We start from the raw sequence: 21,601 nt of genomic DNA on the forward strand, positions 1-21,601 counted from the left end.
TCCAAGCCTTCCGTTCAGAGAGCCAAGGACCGAAAGTTTGCCAAGAAATACATACAAGTGATCTGCTCATGTGGCAAATGAAGTTCGCCGTTCGTGACTACTGGGACTGTCTGCTTCCTCTGTTGAAGCAATACGACACCCTTATGATTTTCTGACCAGATCTAGCTTCGTGCCATTATTCAAAGGATATCCTGGAGTGAATCGAAACCAACAAGGTGGTATTGAAGATGAATGAAATAAATAGGTATGCTTACAAATGGGTTATATTTTATTCTCTGAAAGTTTGAAAAGGATCGGTCAACTAAGTAATTTTCTACAGCGTTTCTTCCTTGATGCAATTTGATGTGCCCTCAACCCTTTGGTTGAGCAATTGCATATGAAAGTTAAAATCAAACCCGAGACTCTAGTGACTCACTTGATGAGTACATATTTACTTTAACAAAATATTTAGTGTTATAGCGCCTTAGGAAATAGTTGAATTTCAGAAACGAGTATATTTTGAATTATGTAATGTTTTATATCATTAGCGAATTATCGTGATAATTATGACCAGACTCGATAATACACAATAATAAATTATCTTACTCACTAATCATTACAATCTGATGTATGAAAATAAGAATATGGTGTACTTTGATCCTGCTAGAGGGGGACTTAATGTTTGTGGTTCAATAAATATTTGCGAATCCATTCCGAGATACATCGAAACGGTTTTCATGCCCAAAATTGTAAGTGCGCTTTATATCAATAGCCGCTTCAGCACTTGTTTGGACTATATACACGTATCTTTAGAATGCTTCCTCACCACGCGTCAGATCTTCGATGGGATTTGTTGGTTAATAAATATTTTCGCGCCGTTCCGGTGCTTCGATGCATATACCTACGCTAAATATATATATTTCAGCGTGGCGATCTGAATTATGGCTATGTATTAGGATCTGTTTTTCGAGCTGAGGCGTACGGAGAATGTGAGGGCTAAAACTCGTTTTAATGATTAATAAATACTAAGACTTTAAGCTACTTACATATAATCTATCTAACGGATACAATTTTAAAGTTACTAATTGCAAAACTCCTAATATCAAAAAATTTTTATACCACCATCAATATTGCCAAGACGATGTTTGTAGTCACACAATAGAATTTACTGATAAATAATAAATACCTCTACTTCATTTAAAAATTGCATCAACAGCAGCGTCTGTTTAAACTGATAACTTTATTTCAACAGACATGGCATTCTATCGAAGCGTTTGTGTAAATCGATTTAAAAATTAACTGTTTAATTTACAGTTGAATAACAAGATTTAACCAGAATCGAACATTTTAATTATTTGAAGATCTTTTATCAATCACCGAGCTAATTAAAGCAAATCTAGTTGAATGTTGTGAAGAGTGCAACATTTGCTGATGTATTCACTCTGCAAACACCTTACACCGGTTACCTAAAGCACACTATTCAATGGCTGAATTTTCGGAATCTAAAAATAGAAAAACTCTACTCTAAGATAAGTATGTTTATTGGACGTTTTCTTATCATTGCTTGCCGAACGCACTCACATGGTCAGACTAGAAAATAAGTATTACGATTGTGTGGTCATTCCGTTGGTATATATAGACAGTTCGTATATAAAAAACAGCATTTGCTACTTTTATTCAAGCATTGTCAGTTTTTCCAGAGTGGGGATATTTTTTTCTTTCGAAAGATCACGCAATGTCTGATTCCAATACAAACAGGTGGTCATTTTCCATTGTCATCTTAGGAAAACATGTACCTGTTGTTTCTCAATACCGATTTCCAACAGACAACAGTTTGTTTTTCACGTATACATATAAATATGACCTTTATATGACAATTGTTTGAAGAATTTGGTTGCTAGAGGAGAAAATAAAGGATGTAATGATTTTTAGAAACAGTGTATGATAAAAACCTTAACCCTTAAGTTATCACAAGGTCAATTAAATGCTTGATCTGTGCTATCTATAATTTATGTCGGGCGCTGCTGACTACCTACTTCGCTATTAACTATTCCGTTTATCAATTACATGATGCACAAAGTATATTATTGTACGATCAACATATTAAATATTTGTTGGTTACTTTTTCAAAAGGACATAAATAACATTGAGAGATTCTCTTTGGTGTCCCTCTTTTCCGAATATTACGGCAACACAAATGCATTCAAGGGGAAATGAATAGTCACTGATTTTATGAATTTCGAAAGCAGGTTTTCTTAGTGAATTAAAATCTTATACTATGGAAATATATTCTCTGTGTTTAGATTGACAATAAGATTGCAGTGAATACATTTTTGAAAATAGAGTTTCTACTTTGTGCCTAAAAACTGCTTTTGAATTCGAAAAGTTATTGATGACTCATTTCCCCTTAAAGGAAAATAATTTTCTTTTTTTTTAATTGTTTGTTGGTCACCTTAGGGGTCGTGTAAGAAATTTTGTACGATTTCATGAAAGAATTATGTATTCACAACAATTTTCGTTTTTGGCTCTTTAGTCTAGAGTCTCTCCGATCGACGTAAGTTGCTGATAATTCAAATATCTTTGCATACCGTTCTCAACGACGTACGATTCGAAAAACTAAAGTTGAAAAGAACCAAAATCAGACATTCCTTATAAATCCATGGTCAAGAAGAAGTTATAAATCCATGGTAAGCTATTTTTCGGTTGAAAAGGAAAGAACTCAAATTGAAAGAATATAATATAAGTTTTAATCCCATTTATTTTTAGTAAGAAGCATTTCATTCACAAATCTGAAAATCATTGTCCCTGAACTCTCTAGGTACTAGATCTACCTAGATGAAAAAAATGGCATGCCAGTCGAACTTTATGGTTTTGCCTTGCAAATCACTTCTTAGTTGACTCCGAGATCGTGTTGTTCTGCCGAAGCGTTATACATGCAATTTGAATTAAGTTTGTATCTAATGTATTACCTACTTCGGTTCAAGAGCTGTGATTTATTTCACATTAAATGTTTTACCAATTAATTTATATTTGAAGATTGTTTTCTAGGGCATGATTTGTTATTTATTATTTATTTGTCTACATGAATAAAATTGATTACAGATTACAGTAAATTAGATCTTCCTATCTTTTGCGCGAATAAGTGCGAAGGCAAACCGAAGTCAAATAGTTCTTCGACTTTTGATGCCACTTTCAACACAAATTGACGAACTGTCGTGAAGATCTCAACGAATAACCGCTATGCCTTACGTAATGAAGACGCAGCAAGCCAACAGAGAAAATAGTCATTTCCAAATCTAAACCCAAGTAGCACACGTTGTCACAATTGAGTCGCAGCGGCTGATATGCGACAAATTTAAATGTAAAACTTCGGTTACAGTAACCTAAAATATAACAGTTGTGTAACCGAAATAGCGCAACTTATGTAACTAAATATGGTTACATTAACAGTTACTCAATAACCAATATGTAACACGTATAGTTACAAAATGGTTACTATTGAAGTTACACGTAAACTGTAAATTGACTTTCAATTGGTGGCAAATTAGTTATTTTGAAATTTTTATTGCATAGCGAAAACAATGCAGCAGGTTTTTTATTCCAATCTATGGCTGTCAACGTCAAGCAGTAAATTTAACTGTTGAATATAGAAGACTGTATAAATTTCGCTTGTTATTTCAACACAAATTTTAATGCAGTTTAAAATTTATGGTGAAATGCATGATTCTAGCTTTGAAAAATTCACGCGCTCTTATTTAATCTAGCTTTTCGGTACTTACCTCTATGAAAAATTGATTTTTTGTAAAACAAATATGTACAAATATAAAAATTTTAATTTTAATTTACTGATTTTTTAAATTTATTCTTAGCAATAATGAATTAGTGGAGCATTCACCTAGAAGTCATTAAAAAACAAATTGTTTTCGCTATCACTTAATAAAATTCATAGCCATTTTGCCTTTGGTTTTAACTACTACACCATCTTCCTCGAAGTTTTGTATCGTTTTCGGCATATTGCATGAAATGATTTTAAGCAGACATTGTTCATAGATATCGGGAAAAGGTGTTTTTAGTGATTGTTGTGAAAAGAAAGTGTTAAGTTAATATCAAAGAATAGTTTCAGTTTGAATAAAACAGTTTACCAGCAGTGTTAATCATAGAAGGTTACATTTCAGTTGCATTCTAGTTGCACGTAACCTTAGCCTTCGACCTGGTTACGCTATCGGTTACGGTAACCAATATTAAATTTATTGTGGTCACTTATTTCTTCCCAAGTAGCACACGTTGTCACAATTGAGTCGCAGCGGCTGATATGCGACAAATTTAAATGTAAAACTTCGGTTACAGTAACCTAAAATATAACAGTTGTGTAACCGAAATAGCGCAACTTATGTAACTAAATATGGTTACATTAACAGTTACTCAATAACCAATATGTAACACGTATAGTTACAAAATGGTTACTATTGAAGTTACACGTAAACTGTAAATTTACTTTCAATTGGTGGCAGATTAGTTATCTTGAAACTTTTATTGCATAGCGAAAACAATGCAGCAGATTTTTTATTCCAATCTATGGCTGTCAACGTCAAGCAGTAAATTTAACTGTTGAATATAGAAGACTGTATAAATTTCGCTTGTTATTTCAACACAAATTTTAATGCAGTTTAAAATTTATGGTGAAATGCATGATTCTAGCTTTGAAAAATTCACGCGCTCTTATTTAATCTAGCTTTTCGTTACTTACCTCTTTGAAAAATTGATTTTTTGTAAAACAAATATGTACAAATATAAAAATTTTAATTTTAATTTACTGATTTTTTAAATTTATTCTTAGCAATAATGAATTAGTGGAGCATTCACCTAGAAATCATTAAAAAACAAATTGTTTTCGCTATCACTTAGTAAAATTCATAGCCATTTTGCCTTTGGTTTTAACTACTACACCATCTTCCTTGAAGTTTTGTATCGTTTTCGGCATATTGCATGAAATGATTTTAAGCAGACATTGTTCATAGATATCGGGAAAAGGTGTTTTTAGTGATTGTTGTGAAAAGAAAGTGTTAAGTTAATATCAAAGAATAGTTTCAGTTTGAATAAAACAGTTTACCAGCAGTGTTAATCATAGAAGGTTACATTTCAGTTACATTCTAGTTGCACGTAACCTTAGCCTTCGACCTGGTTACGCTATCGGTTACGGTAACCAATATTAAATCTATTGTGGTCACTTATTTCTTATGTCGTCATTTCTAAGTTACACTGTAACCTATTTTCATTGCCGGTTTCGTTTCGATGTAACTTGATCGTTTTGACGTTTGAGAATAATCGAAATTTGTTTACTTAATACCAATGTCTGTGCGGAGAAGATTCCAAGTACCATCAATTAAGTAAATAAACGCATTTACAAGAGCATTTTACAACCCGTGTACCAATTGTTTATCTTTACCAATAGTAAAATTCTTGAGATCTAGTTTTTGCTTAATCCGTTCCGTTGTGTTTACAAGGAACCGTGAACAAGTTGTGGCGAAATGTTACTAGCCGACTTTTTTTGACTTCGTAACTGCTCGTAACGGAAAATTAACTGTTTTGCGACCAGTTGATGACAGTTTGGCAAAAGGTTTCATTTGTGTCACTTGATAATTATTTGGTAACTCGTAACTGAGAGGTGACTGTTTTGCGACGACCAAGTTGTTGTCAGTTCGAAAAAAAGGTTTCAATTTGGTCATTTGGTAACTACCTGGTAACTTTTTGAGATTTTTGTCACTAGAAAACTAAAAAGTAACTATTTTTAATTTTATGTAACCTAACTCGTTACAAGTATCCTAAATGTAACTGCTGTGTAACCTTTTTGTATTTTTTTATTTTTATTATTAGTTACAAGTGCTACTTGGGAAGGAAGATCTGTCCATAGAAAATGTTTATTAGGGTAATATCGTTAAACTGGGCCACTGCTAGGGTCAGACCACCGCGATTTTACAGTTTTAGTAACTCGTACCATCTATGTACAAACATTATAAAACTTCTTACTATGACAACTAACTTTTCACAATGAGTATCAAACTCAATCCATCGATCAGGTCGCTAGAAAATATTAGTGACGTGAAATGTGACGAAATAAAGCAAAATTAATATGATGGAAACCAGGGTTTTTGTTGATTTTTTATTCTGGTGATACATCTCGGAAAAGGCGAACGTGGTAATCTCGTTGAAAATTCGCAAGAATATTATCGAAAATTAGATATTAGATATGAGCCATTTTGATGGAATATAAGGCTTGTTCGCGACAAAATCTGGACACCTCAATCAATAAAACAAATTTGCTAGAAGTTTAATCTATGAATCAATTTTATATCATTTATGTGTGTATCGTTAATAATTATCAAACAAATTAACATTACTTATTTGGTCTGCATGAAAAATTGGCGAACTTTGGTGTTTACCCTTGCCATAAGGGTCAGTGCAGACTTGTTGGCAACCAATGTAGCTGCGTTTGTCCAAGATTTTAAAATTTATCTAATTTGTTGCTTGTTGTTTGTGCTGGGACAGCTCTCTCTTCACCAAAGCCCAATACCGCTCGATGGGGCGTAACTATGGACAGTTAGGTGGATTCGCCTCCTTGGTACAATATGGACTTCATTAGCATCATACCATTCCAAAACATCTTTGGAGTAGTGGCAGGATGCCAAATCAAGCCAAAACACCGAGGGTACATCATGGCTGTGTAGGAACGGTAACAATCGTTTCTGCAGGCATTATTCACGGTATATTTCCTTGTTAACCGTTCCCGTCGTGATGTAACTTTTGCTTGCTCGGCCACAGCTGCATATGGCCTGCCATACTAAATATTTTTTGGGGAACTTGGCTTTTTTCTTATTTGTCCTAAAATGCTCTGTAACGCCATTCCGTTTAATGGCAGTGTAAAAAGACATACCAGGAAGCTGTTTAAAGTCTTCTAGGACATACGTTTCATCGTCCATTATAACGCATGGAAACTTCGTTAAATATTCGCGATAAAGCCTATGAGCGTGGTTTTGGCCGTCGTATTTTGCTTATCATTACCGTTTGGCACAGTCCTCAACTTGAAAGACTTCATGCACAGAACAGAAGTGCAAGTAGAAATCCAAACACGTACATGCTACTTTCTAAAGATACTAGCGAATCTGGCAGTAGCGAGTCACTTTTTTCCACGAAAACACACGAACGTATACGATTGCACACGAAAGCATGTGAAAGCTTCTATGCGATTGGCAGCGAGCGTTCTGCTTATATTGCTGTTATTTGCTTCTATGCGAAAACCTTCCCAAAGAAAAAGAAAAACCAAAAAGACTCTGTTACCAGTTGTGTTCGTCGAATCGTTCGGACTTCCACTTCTGTTCTGTGCTTCAAGCCTTGTCGTTGCTCAAACGTGTGCACGAATGTTGGCGACATTTTTATTTTACGAGCAATGGTACGTACAGAAAGATCTGGTCTCCTCCGTAATATTTGTTTTACCTTCGCATCCTTGAGGTGGTTCCTCAGATCCTTTTTTGTTCCACTTCCCTTCTTCCTAGCTGTTGTCAAGCGATTATCGAGCGATTTTAAAACACTGTAAACATTGCTTGGAGAAAATCCAAGCTTTTTGCCAAGTTTTCTTAACGAGAGATCCGGATTTTCATTGTGACAGCACACAATTGCTTTTCGCATTTGCTCTTCTTTCGACGCCATTTTACGCTGAGCGCTTGTAATATAAACAAGTGTTATATTTTCAGAAAGAACAGATATACATCTACCACTCTGCAAAATATTTCACTCATTGTTAATGTATTTCCGAAGCTGTGTGTGTTTAGGGGTGTCCAAATTTTGTCGCGAACACGCCTTATTCACCTGCTTCGAAAAGATGTTACTTGTTGCGAAAAGATTTGAAGGAAAGAAAATTTTGAAGAAAAAACACCGTAATTACTCAGTTATCCATTAATCAACACAGTCGATTTTTATTAGTTGAATAGCTAAGCTAGGTTCAAATAACAGGCTTGGCATGCTCTTTTTCCATCGATTTTGCTCTTTTGATTACTGCATCTCAGTATAATTAGAATTCTAAAAAGTGGTTTACGTGGTATTTGTAGAGCTAATAATTAGCCACAATATTCGCTGAAGAAAGTGAAATTTTATCTTTAGTATTTATGCCGGCGTAGGGCTGCAATGCCATTGGTAGCAAAAAGATTATTAGATAATAGAGGTGAACCAGCCGCAGACTGAAAACCTCTCAAATCTATACCTATAAAAAAGGATTTCCGTCTGTCGGTCTGTCTGTTCCTATGTTCCTTTTAGAATCGAAAACTACTGAACCGATCGGCGTGGAAATTTGCATATAGGGGTTTTTGGGGCCAGGGAAGGTTCTCATGATGGTTAGAGACCCTTCCTCCCGCTAAGAGGGGGGGCTCCCATACAAATGAAATACAAATTTCCTTATAACTCGAAAACTAATTAATCAAATGGAATCATATTTGGCATGTGGGTGTTTTTGGAGGCATGATTTTTTTCTATGATGAATTAGGATCCCTTACCTTTTTCGGAGGGGGGGGGGGGGGGTTGAAACCCCTTACCTCTGTGGTAGGGGGATGACTCTCATACAAATAAAACCAAAAAATTTTGCGTAACTCAACAACTGATCGTACTCGAGAAATTTTAGACTCTTTCATAAAACAATAATCAATATTAACAAGACCACCAAAAACTATCAATAGTAACATTTGATAATTCAGCGCGAGACGGCCACAGGCCGCGAGTGTTTCCGGCTACCTGCCGTCAGAAGCGCCGGCCACTGCGGGCGGCAGCCCTCCGTAGAGATCACCTCTATCTAGGTTTATTTATTTTCCTAGATCTACTGACCTCTATTACTTTTCTTCAGTTGGGTCACCCCTGTGAAATGGTACTTTCTACGAAAAGATTTTCCGTGAAATGGTACATCCCGCGTAAGGTTTTTCGCGAAATGGTATTCTGCGAAACTTTATATTCCGCGTTATGGTCAACCGAGAATTGGTGTTCCGCAAAATGGTATTCGGTGAAATGGTTTGTAATGATGGCGAATATTTAAATGCTATCCGCTTTATTTTATCAGGCTAAGCAATTGGGGGAGTTGTTTTCTAATTTACTGTGAGGAAAGTTTGTATATTAAAACACCCATGAACTCCCCAGAAACTTGCAAAACTCAAGATTGTGACAAAGGTCATCCGAGATTCACGATTTATGTACAACACAGTTTAATTTGTGGCAATACGAAGTTTGTCGGGTCAGCTAGTGTAAAATAAAAACAAAATTATTGGATAACTGGGAAATTGCGGTGGGCGTCTATACGCCCCATCACCTTATTCAGGAGATTCTTGTTTGATATGCTTCAGGTTTTACGCAGGTTTTTTTTGGAAAATATGTCAAGTATTCATTTCTAACACTAAAATCATCAAAATGCGCATACAATATTGTACACAATAAAAAATCAAAAAAATCTATAATATCTAAAATGTACACAATAAAAAATCTATAATAAAAAATCCAAGTCTCAACATTCCTATGCCCTCTTAATAAGTTTATACTCAAGACGCTTTTTGCGCGAGTGATCGGTTCGAATGGTTTGAAGTGTTCTATGAAATCGAGTAAAAAGCTACTTTTTTGGCTTCTTATGGAAGTTGTTTTAAAATGTTTAGCACTCGATTACATTATCTCTTCACCAAAATGCAGTTTTCAATCAACGGTTAATCGCGCTGTTGTATTTGGTACAACGCCTATGGAATGGCAATAAATAACATTTATGTTTTCGACAAGGCTGATCCACAGATCAAGATTTTTTAATCGGTGGCCAAAGTTTCATAGAGTTTTCGTCAAGTGATGTTAGTGATTCTATTTGAAAGATTAACAATTTCATCACACATCAATATTAACTTCACAAATTATGATTTTTCAAAAAAGCTGAAGTTGATTCATGCTGTAGGATATAATTTGAGTATACACAATACTTACTTACTTACTTATTCAGCCGAGAGCCGGGGTGGCTCTTGTCGTATCAAAAATTCCTCTCCATTGTACTCGGTCCTGGGCTACTCGTCGCCAATTCATTGCGCGTCTCGACACACGCAAGTCGGCTTCAACCTGGTCGAGCCATCGTGCACGTTGAGCCCCTTTATACCTGGTGCTGGTGGGGTTCTTGAAGAGAACGGATTTGACTACACAGTCGTCCGGCATCCTTGCGACATGGCCGGCCCACCGTAGTCTCCCAACTTCCGCCAGGTGTACAATGGGAATCTCTCCAAGCAGTGCCTGTAGCTCGTAATTCATACGTCTCCGCCACTCGCCGCTTTCCGTTTGCACTCCGCCAAAAATAGTCCGCAACACTTTTCGTTCAAAAACGGCAAGTGTGCGTATGTCTTCCGTAAGCAAAGTTGCCGTTTCAAATCCGTAGAGGACTACCGGTCTTATTAGCGTTTTGTACATCGTCAGCTTTGTGCGGCGGCGTATGCTCCTAGATCGAAACGTCTTGCGGAGGGAAAAGTAGGCTCGATTTCCAGTTTGATTGCGTCGGTTGATCTCCTTAATCGTGTTATTGTCGGCGGTGACCAGAGATCCCAAATATACGAACTCATCAACTACTTCCAGTTCATCGCCGTCAATAGTCACTGTCCGTGGGAGGTAAACTTTACTTTCCCGGGAGCGTCTTCCTACCATATGTTTGGTTTTCGACGCATTAATTTGTAACCCTATCCTCCTAGCCTCCGTTTTTAGTTAGGCGTAGATTGCCTCCGCCGTCCCACGGTTTCTAGTAATGATGTCGAGGTCGTCTGCAAAGGCTAGGAGTTGGCTACTATTGCTGAAGCTCGTTCCTCTCGTTTCAATGCCCGCTCGCCGGATCACACCTTCAATAGCGATATTAAATAACATACAGAACAGTCCATCTCCTTGCCGTAACCCTATGCGCGATTCGAAAGGACTTGAGAGTGTCCCCGAAACACGCACGTAACACATCACTCGTTCCAGAGTAGCTTTCATCAGCCGCGTCAGTTTTTCCGGAAAACCGTACTCGTGCATTACCTGCCATAGCTGTTCGCGTTCAACGGTATCGTGTGCTGCTCCGAAATCCACGAAAATATGATGCGTGGGCACGTTGTACTCTCGACATTTCTGAAGGATTTGTCGGAGAGTTTGAAAATTTGATCCATAATAGCACGGGCCCCCGCAATATATTCCGTTCAAATAAGGCACCTTTCACCAGTACACTTTGACTATAAGAGTGATTTTTGCACGGTCAAGAGGCTTAATCGGAGTAATAAAGAATTCAGCATAAAGGATGGGTAATGAGGGGCCTGAGAGTAAATCCATGCGGAAGTCACTTGACATCGAATGGCCCGATTCTATTAAGACTCGAACCCATGACTACTCGCTTGTCAAAGCGAACTTGGTGAACTTGCGGCTACGGAGACCCCTTTTTACAGCATGATGAGATACGAGACAATACATATAACGTTATGTGTACAAATAACTTTAGCAAAACCGTAGAACATTACTTAGATGGATATTTGGGATTTATATTAAAAGTATCGATAATCAGATATAACTCTTTGAAAAAAGATATCATATAGAGAATATTGTCATGTATATTTTGCGTGCATAGATTAACAGACGTAACACTTAAAAAAATATTCTAAGAAATCTTATAATTAAATAATAAATTAACCTGGCTTAGATCGATTAGCACTCAGATTTAATCGAACTGGTGTCAAAGCGTTCATCTATTAACCGAGATTTCACTTCGTTCAGTTTGAAGCGCAGGTTAAAACTGTCTATCACTACGATTTGCGGGTAGATCTGTCAAACTACGAGCATCGTTCATAAATTTAGGATTCAAGTTAGCACAAACACAGGTTAATTTGTAAATTCATTAATAGTATTAACGAATAATGAACATCCTTATTAACACAACAAAAACATCCTTATCGAAACCAAAACATATATCGAATAAAGTTTCACCTTCATGTGGTCTAACGAAACATTAAACATTGTGTACATTAAAAAGCATTGCAGCCATTTTATTTTGCATACTCCATTTTTCAAACTTAATCGTTTTCTGGAGGCAGGCTGCTATATTGAACTTTGAAAAAGTCAAACTCTGTAGAAGAGATGTGTAAAAGTCTCCGTTCTTATATCCGTCAGTTGCGCTTTACACTAGTTTATACTACAGAACCGTTCCTATTTTAGGCTGGTGCGATGTTCAAACAGTCATGTTTATAAATGATACTCTATACAATCGTAATTTTTATCATAATTCACATCAGTTTTTAAACCTTTCTGAATGTGAGAAATGCAAATGAGTTAATGACAAGCAGCCTGCCCATAAATGGAAGACAGTCACATCTGCAAAAACGTGCAACTACGAAAAACGCTGTTGAAGCCACGACAATTTTTCTTCAATATTTAACCGATTTTGAAAATAAATCGTCCAAATCGTCATAAAATCACTTGAATGTACATAACAGAATACTTTTACAAGCAATTCGTTCACAAGTGACCTAAAATTTGTTCCAAAACAGAAAAACTGCCGAAGTTACTGATATGCGTTTATTTGTGCTTGAAGAAGCAAGAATAAACGCATAACAGTCACAGGCACAGCATGCCTTGATCCTTGTGTTGTCGGTGATTCGTCAGTATTTTCATGACCACGATTTTTTTATAATTCACGTGCTCGTTCAATTCAATTGTTCAAAATGTCCTTTTTGACTCGAATCTCTTCCTGGCCTTTTCTCCTTTTTATTGTAATTTGTTATCTTCAGTTTATAGTGACGTCGCATGATGGGGATTGTTTAACTCAGAAGCTGGTCACTTTCCTGTGTGCCCGGACTCCGGAACACTCCCAGAACGTGTCCGAGTATGAGATATATGTGATCCTGGACGCTATATGTGACAACAAATGAACTATTTAAAACTAGTTTTGCAATTTCGAGTACCGACTTAGAGATGTCACATGTTGTATTTTAGTTAAATTCAGTAACTGATCCCCGGAGAGGTATCTGGAACATTCACGGACATGTTTAGATGTGGCCAATGACGTCTTGAACACTTTATACGACTACCAATAGTCTAGATTTGCCGAGTATTTATAGATGTCACATGATGGGTCTGTTGTGATTCAAGGTGCTTCTATGTTCAAGTCCCATATATTCCGGAACTTGTTCCCACTGTAACTTCGGAATCGTACATCCGATCCAAATTCTCATCAATAGTGTTCTTCTAGGCCATAAAATCTTCTGTTTGGTAGTTGTTGCAGTCGAATCGGTCCAGGCATTTCCAAAAAACAGATGCTTATTGATATATTTTTACTACTGTGACTGTTATGCGTTTATTTGTAATATGGGACTGACATAGTTTGATATTTTTTTCAATATCTTGGGAACAAACATAACTTTTTTGTTTGAAATATTGAAAGAACAGTTAATTTAAAGATGATGCCCAGGTTTATCTCAAAAGTGGTGAAAAGTCAGATGGGACTGTTATGCATTTATGGGCAGAGCAGAGCTTGCGCAAATTAGGGTCTTACACACATTACGAATTATGGTGCAACAAAATTATTTGTGCTTGCTAACGGTTTGAAAGTAATCACTCCTAATAACATAGCTTTCAAAAGTAAGTTGAAATAGCATAAATAAATACATTTTTGGAAAAAAAATTAAATTTAAAATTTTGATTAATGAATTTAAAGTTTTATGTTTCCTAATCTACGATATTCTTCTTTTTCGTATTACTGTTCGTATATCGATCAAACTTTTCAATTATTTTATTTATATCTCCTTACACTACAGGCAAGAAAAAGATGCAATCTATAAAAACTGATGCTCTGCGGCCACTCAACAACAGCCCACTCCAACTTTATTTATCTCTTGGAGTTTTATCAAGATAATGTAATATTGGTTCTCAAGAAAAAAAAAACAACAGCCATGGTTTAAATATCACCCCGCTTCATCCAGTTCAGTCTATTCAGATTCCCTCCTGTCCCAGACAGCTGGGAAATCTACTCTCATTTTGTGAAATCAAATCCTTATGATATAGAATTTCCACTTAGACTAATGACTGCGGCCGTGTCCGGATGCTAGACGGTCATCGGAGTTTTTTTTTTGCTTGCCACTGGAATTGAATTATATTTGAGTACGGAGACGCTATGCGAGGAGTATGATTATTAGTAAATTGATGTCAATATTAAAATTGAAAGTTCCACTCGCCATTGCCTCGGTTCTGTTGCCTAGAAATTCAACAGAGTAATGGTATTAGAGTTTTAAAAATAGACAATACAGAAATAGAATTACATAGCTTTAGAAAAAGAAACTTTATATAAAGTATATACTACTGTGTCATCTATGTGATCTGAACTATCTGATACAACTATTATTTCTTAAATTTCGATCTACACGAAGATGGATTGTTTAAGGCACTACTTAAGACTTCATTCATCAGTTACACATTTGATGTCCATTGTCCATTGATGATGTCCACACGTAGACAAATATAATCTTTTAAGTTCTATTCAAACCATTAGGTTGAGAAATGCCATTTTGTTCGATAATGCTAAACACCATAGAGGCTTTCTGATTCTTGTAATTTATCAAAAATGGGGAATTTAGATTTTTTCATGCGTTGTTCGCAACTCGAACATCTCACATTAAAGCTTTCTAATGATTAATAATGGAACATTTTCATTAATGTTGTATTCTAAACAGTTACGTTTTATTTTTAATTTCAGTATTCGCACCGAATCAATTTGGGAAACTAATAAAATCATCGAATCGATAAAAAATGTAGACCTTTGACAACTTTCCAACAGTAAGAAAAATCGTTACAAATGAGTTTCCAGTGGAAGCATGATTCCGTAAAGCGAACCATGCTAAATAGTGGCGCTAGATACTGCAATTTAAAAGTGTCTGTCAAATTCCAAAGCATGTTATATGCTATTTAGTTTTGTGTGATTTGTATAAAATGATATAAATAGGTCACATCCGCGATTAGGTAGAAAAAAGTTAAAACTAGAATGTTCAAACGATCTCCAGAATATCGACTTCAACTCTACGACAGTGGATGGATTAGAATGGATGGCAGTTTCGCGCTATTCGCTGGGATTTTAGTATTGACGCTGATTTCCTTCCAACAGACAACCGTTCGTGCCGAATGCCGTAAACAAGATGTTAGGTCGTGTGAAGCAATATGTGTTCCGGTCGGCGAGGAAAGGGAAATTATTGAAATTAATTCAACTGCCGGCGCCGGACCGGACACAAATCAATGGAAGTGTGAACTACGAATCGTTGTAATTATGCCGACAAACACCAGCTTAGAAGCGTCGCTGCCACGCGTTCATCCAGTACTACTAAAAGCTGAAGAGTACATCAAGACACAGAGCATTATTCCTCCCTCAATTCCGATTCGGTGGATTTTCTATGATGATCAATGTGATCAAGCGAGAGCTACTGTTTCTGCTATGGATGGTACAGGACGCGATTGCGGGCATGTTATTCTCGGTCCAACGTGCGATCTGGCGCTAGGTAAGTATATTTTTTTTAAAACAATGCACTTATTTTTTGTGAATATTATTAAAATTGCTTTCACAGCTTCTTGGGTATAAGCATTTAGAATCATAATTTTTAGGTTCTGGTTCAAATATATTTTATATAATAAAAGCAAGCAAAGCCTAGGTGCTAGACTCCGCTTTCGGACTTTAACCTTCTGTAATTATTCGATAGACTTCGCAGCCGACTGTAAGGGTACGGGACAGTTGCGGGGTAGTGCTACGCTCCTATTGACAGCCTTTAGCCTAAAATAATGCTTACGAATAATTCTTCATTGTTCAAATCAATGTTAAAATGCAATGTCTGTAAAGGTTTTTTTTTTAAGTTCAGCTGTTCAACTGCAACGAAATAACGGTTGTAAGACGTCAGATATCTGACTGTTTGCGCAATGGCACATCTAATTATTGCTAAAATAAGGTTTTATGTCTATTTTCTATTTTATTTCATTGCATTGATTTTGCCTCCTTATTGATTTTAGCAGGCCTTATTGATATGATAACAAATTTGGCCGCCTACGTGCGATCGAATTGATTTAGCATAGCACGTCAATTCACTCTCCCGGCTGCCTAATACTCCCTTATCTCTGGCATGATATATAGTTTGCCGGCACTCGACAATAATTGCACATTCACATCGTAAAGTAACATTTGCATTTCGATAATAGCACTTAGTGCTGTTTCATAGTCTAGTGAATGTCAGTCGATTGCTACCTAATATAGGAAACATTTATATAGTAAACAAAGAGTCGTTCAAATAAATAGTTATGTTTATGATTATTAGCAATTTTCGATAGAGACCCAAATTTTTTGCATGACCGATAAAAATAAATTACTTTCGAGCATGGACTCACTGACGTATCCAGACCTGAATATAAAGATCACAAAACAAATCATTTTTTATATCATTATTTATGAATTTTCGGAAGACTCGTAATTATCAATAAGTGACTATAGAACTTGAACTACTTTAAACCTCAAAGCTCAAAGCAAAGTTATAAATATCTTCTTCAAACTTATACCAATAAAACAAAAAAGTCTTCCAATACGTTGACTAGTTTCCGAGACAAAGTTTGAAAATTATGTTTTTAGCGGTGCGGCATTATATTACGCCGAATTTATTAATTATTATTTTGAATCACAGCTCAAAATTTCAAGCATTTACTTCGAATGATCAGTAGTTTCTCTTCGTAAAATCAGATAGGTAAACCAAGGGGAATCTCATTTTTTTTTAAATAATGAAAAATTGTGGTTTTTTCTAACATTATCTTTCCATGAATAACGAACAGACAAGTAACAGTTTGAATGTTTTGGCTTTAATATTATTTGTAACCAATGGCCATTTTAAAGGCCACGAGCCAGTTAAAGTAAGATTATTGAAACATGTCAAGCTACGCATAATCATATTTAACGGGAAACTTCTTCTTCTTCTGTTGGGTACTCTCACCACTGCGTCCATTATTTTGAACTATTGTGGTATGCCCCATTGTCTCTTTTGCTGTACGCTTCAGGCTTACCTATCACTTATTGAAGAAGTGGTAGGCTGGAAGCTGGAGCGAGACAGGTGCCAATCAGGGATGACTTGGTTTATAAACCTTATAGCCCTGATCGGCGACGCAAACCAGATCTCCCTAGGCTCTAGTAGGGCCTTTTTGAGATACTGCAGTCTGCGTCCTATTAGTGCTCCACAATTGCAGAGTAAGTGTTCCGAGGTTTCGCTCTCGGTATTGCACAGGCGACAAATATCATCTTGCACGAAATCGAGATTCCGAAGATGATATTTACTCGGGCAATGTCCTGTCACCAGACCGGTAAACGTGCTGAGGTCTCTCTTATTGAGACTCAGCAGCTTCTGAGTAACCTTAATACTAGGCATTATAAATTTCTTTGATTGTTTGAGCGACTGTACAGCCATCCAATTGGCCATAATCATTCGGCTCTCCCATTGTTTCAACCCACTTTTCATCACACAGTCCGAGATACCGCAGAATGGATCCGGACCTGTGAATGGAGAGTTAGAACCACATTTGGCTAGTTCGTCTGCGACTTCATTTCCGTCTATTCCGCAATGACCAGGAATCCAGTACAGGTTTACCGAGTTTACCTGGCTCAGTTGCCGTAAGAGACAAATGCAATCCCAGACAAGTTTTGAGAAACACTTAAAAGCTTTAAGCGCTTTTAGTGCCGCTTGACTGTCAGAGAAAATGCAGATATTGGCATGTCTGTATTTCCTTTTGAGACAGACGTTTGCACATTCTATTATAGCTGCTATCTCAGCCTGGTAAACTGTTGGCCAATCTCCTTTCTTCTTCTTCTTCAGCAGCATAGAGCCGGGGTGGCTCGTGCTGTTTCAAGCACTCGTCTCCATTCAACTCGGTCTTGGGCCACTCGTCGCCAATTTCCTAGTCGTCTCAGAAGTCGCAAATCGCTCTCGACCTGGTCGAGCCATCGTGCACGTTGGGCCCCTCTGTTCCTGGTGCCGGTGGGGTTGTTGAAGAGGACTATTTTCGTCGCACAGTCGTCCGGCATCCTTACGACGTGTCCGGCCCACCGTAGCCTGCTAGCTTTCGCTAGATGTACGATGGGAGTCTCCCCAAGCAGTGCCTGTAGCTCGTGATTCATACGCCTCCGCCACTCTCCGCTTTCAGTTTGTACTCCGCCAAATATCGTCCGCAGCACTTTCCGCTCAAACACGGCAAGGGCGCGTATGTCCTCCGTAAGCAGCGTCACGGCTTCAAGTCCATAAAGAACTACTGGTCTAATAATGGTTTTGTACATTGTTAGCTTCGTGCGGCGGCGTATGCTTCCTGATCGTAGCGTTCTACGAAGGGCAAAGTAGGCCCGATTTCCCGCTTGGATGCGCCGCTGGATCTCCTTACCAGTGTTGTTGTCCGCGGTCACCAGCGATCCCAAATACACGAACTCTTCTGCCACTTCTAGTTCGTCGCCGTCAACGGTTACCGTCCGTGGGAGGCGCACATTTGTTTCCTTTGAGCCTCTTCCTTTCATGTATTTGGTCTTCGACGCATTTATTTTTAGCCCAATTCTCCTAGACTCCGCTTTCAGTCTGGCGTAGATTGCCTCCGCCGTCGCAAAGTTCCTGGCAATGATATCGAAGTCATCTGCAAAGCCTAGAAGTTGGCTACTCTTGGTAAAAATCGTGCCTCTCGTTTCGATGCCCGCTCGTCGGATCACCCCCTCAAGAGCGATGTTGAACAGCATGCAGGATAGACCGTCACCTTGTCTCAACCCTCGTCGCGTCTCGAAGGAACTCGAGAGTGTCCCAGAGATGCGTACGAAACACATCACTCGATCCAATGTAGCTCTGATCAGTCGCGTTAGTTTGTCCGGAAAACTGTATTCGTGCATTATCTGCCATAGCTTGTCTCGATCGACTGTATCGTATGCTGCTTTGAAATCAATAAAGATGTGATGCGTGGGCACGTTGTACTCCCGACATTTCTGCAAGATCTGTCGGATAGTAAAAATTTGGTCCGTAGTTGCGCGAGCCCCCATGAAACCCGCCTGATAATTCCCTACGAAACCTTGTGCTATCGGTGACAGCCGGCGTAACAGGATCTGGGAGAGTACCTTGTAGGCGGCGTTTACCAGCGTAATACCGCGATAGTTGCAGCAGTCTAGCCGATCACCCTTTTTGTAGATGGGACAAACCACTCCTTCCATCCATTCCTCCGGTAGCTTTTCCTCCTCCCAAATCCTCGAAATAACCCAGTGTAGAGCCTTTGCTAGCGTTTCTCCGCCATGTTTATAAAGCTCTGCCGGTAAGCGGTCCTTCCCAGCGGCTTTATTGGTCTTCAGCAACCTGATTTCTCGTTTGACTTCTTGGAGATCAGGTGCTAGGACATCACTATCTTCCATGGGCGCTCCTAGGTTAATTTCCGTTCCGCCTCTTTCTGCGACTTCGCCATTGAGGTGTTCATCGAAGAACTGCTTCCACCTGTCGACCACCTCGCGCTCGTTTGTAATTAGATTCCCTCCGTCGTCCCTACACATGTCAGGTTTCGGTGTGTAGCCCTTCCGAGTTTGGTTCACCTTCTCATAAAACTTGCGCGTGTCATTAGCTCGGAATAGTTGCTCCAATTCTTCACGATCTCTGTCCTCCTTTTGGCGCTTTTTTCTCCTCAGGATCGTGGTCAACTTGTTCCTAGCTCGTCGGTACTTGGCCAGGTTCTCTCTAGTGGCAATACTTAGATAATTTTTCCAAGCATTTTTTTTCTCCTCCACCGCTTGTTGGCATTCCCCATCAAACCAATCATTTTGTGTACTCCGAGGCTCAATACCTAGTGCCGATACTCTCCGATGGCCGAGCGTATTCTGCCCCAACCGTCTTCGAGGTTTGAAGCACCTAACTCCTCGGAAGAAGGCAGTGCCTCATTCAGTACTCGCGCGTAGTTCTCGGCAGCTTGTGGGTTATCTAGCTGCCTGATGTTCAGCCGAGGAGGGCGGCTTTGACGTGTCCGGTATACGGTGAACAGCTTTGAGCGCACATGTACTGCTACTAGGTAATGGTCAGAATCGATATCCGCATCCCGACGGGAGCGTACGTTCGTGATGTTAGAGAAGAACCGGCCCTCTATGAGAACGTGGTCAATTTGGTTCATTGTACGTTGGTCAGGTGATCTCCAGGTGGCTTTGTGGATATCCTTGCGCGGGAAAAAGGTGCTTCGGATCACCAGGCCTCGGGAAGCTGCGAAGTTTATACATCGTTGGCCGTTATCGTTTGTGTCGGTGTGCAGGCTATGGGGTCCTACCACCGGTCTATAGATTTCTTCCCTACCGACCTGGGCGTTCATATCCCCGATGACGATCTTGATGTCCCGTGACGAGCAGCTGTCGTACGTTGCCTCCAGCCTCGCGTAGAACGCTTCTTTCTCATCGTCGGGTCTACCTTCGTGCGGGCAGTGCACGTTAATGATGCTATAATTGAAGAAACGTCCCTTTATCCTCAATACACACATTCTCTCGTTGATCGCCTTCCAATCTATCACGCGATCCTGCATTCCGCCCAGCACTACAAAGCCCGTTCCCAGTTCGTTGGTAGCGCCACCGCTCTGGTAAAACTGGGCCTTTCCGCCACGTATCTTCCATACCTTCTCTCCTTTGCGACAGATTTCCTGCAGAGCTACGATATCGAGTTTGCGGGGTTCCAGCTGTTCAATCAGCACCCGCTCGCAACCTGCGAAATTTAGCGATCTGCAGTTCCAAGTCCCGAGTCTCCATTCGTCGTCCTTATTCCGTCGCCTAGGTCGATGCCGAATATTCCGCTCCGAATATGCTTGAATGTTGTTAGTTTAAGTTTATTTAGGTGTGTAGCCGTACTGAGGCAACACTACCGAGTCTCGTGATGGGGCTGCCATCTTATAGTGCCGAGACTCACTACCTCCTTCCCGGTTAGTATACGACCTTAGTTTCCACCAGGGTTGGTTACCCGATCTCCGCTAAGGTTGCTCGTATTCCGGCTGGTACCACGAGGAGGTCGGGATCGGAGTTGCTAGATAAGAGGCTAACGACCACTATGGGGTCTATATTCCGCATTATCCGGCCGTTTACCAACCAATCTCCCATTGCTATAGATATTCTAGTTCTGGGGCCGTACACTCCAGCACCCGTTTTGACTCCCACCTTTGATCCGTCGGTATAGAACTTGATTGAACCACTGCGGACGCTAGGTCCCCCCTCGTCCCAGACCGAACGTGATGGTTCGTTCACCGTGTATGGGATGTCGTAGTTGGTTCTAGCTTCCATCCAATCACTGTTCATTTCCGCAACTGGGCCAACAGGTAGAAGTTTCAGGATACTCAAGTGTCCGATTTTATCCCCGTCGAGTATTGTTTTCCATCGTTTAAGTGTTAGGGCGCTTTTCTTAGCCTCTAACTGAACGTGTTGATTCAGAGGTAGCAGGTGGAGAATAGCTTCTAGAGCCTTCGAAGGTGTGCGTTTCACGGGACATATACATATGCATATACTAGCAGTCATTGACTTTTTGTCGGAAAACCCAACTTCGAAAACAGATTTTGGGCCCAAATGCGGGGT

Source organism: Sabethes cyaneus, chromosome 3, assembly GCF_943734655.1.
Source record: "Sabethes cyaneus chromosome 3, idSabCyanKW18_F2, whole genome shotgun sequence".
In the NCBI taxonomy this organism is placed as follows: Eukaryota; Metazoa; Arthropoda; class Insecta; order Diptera; family Culicidae; genus Sabethes; species Sabethes cyaneus.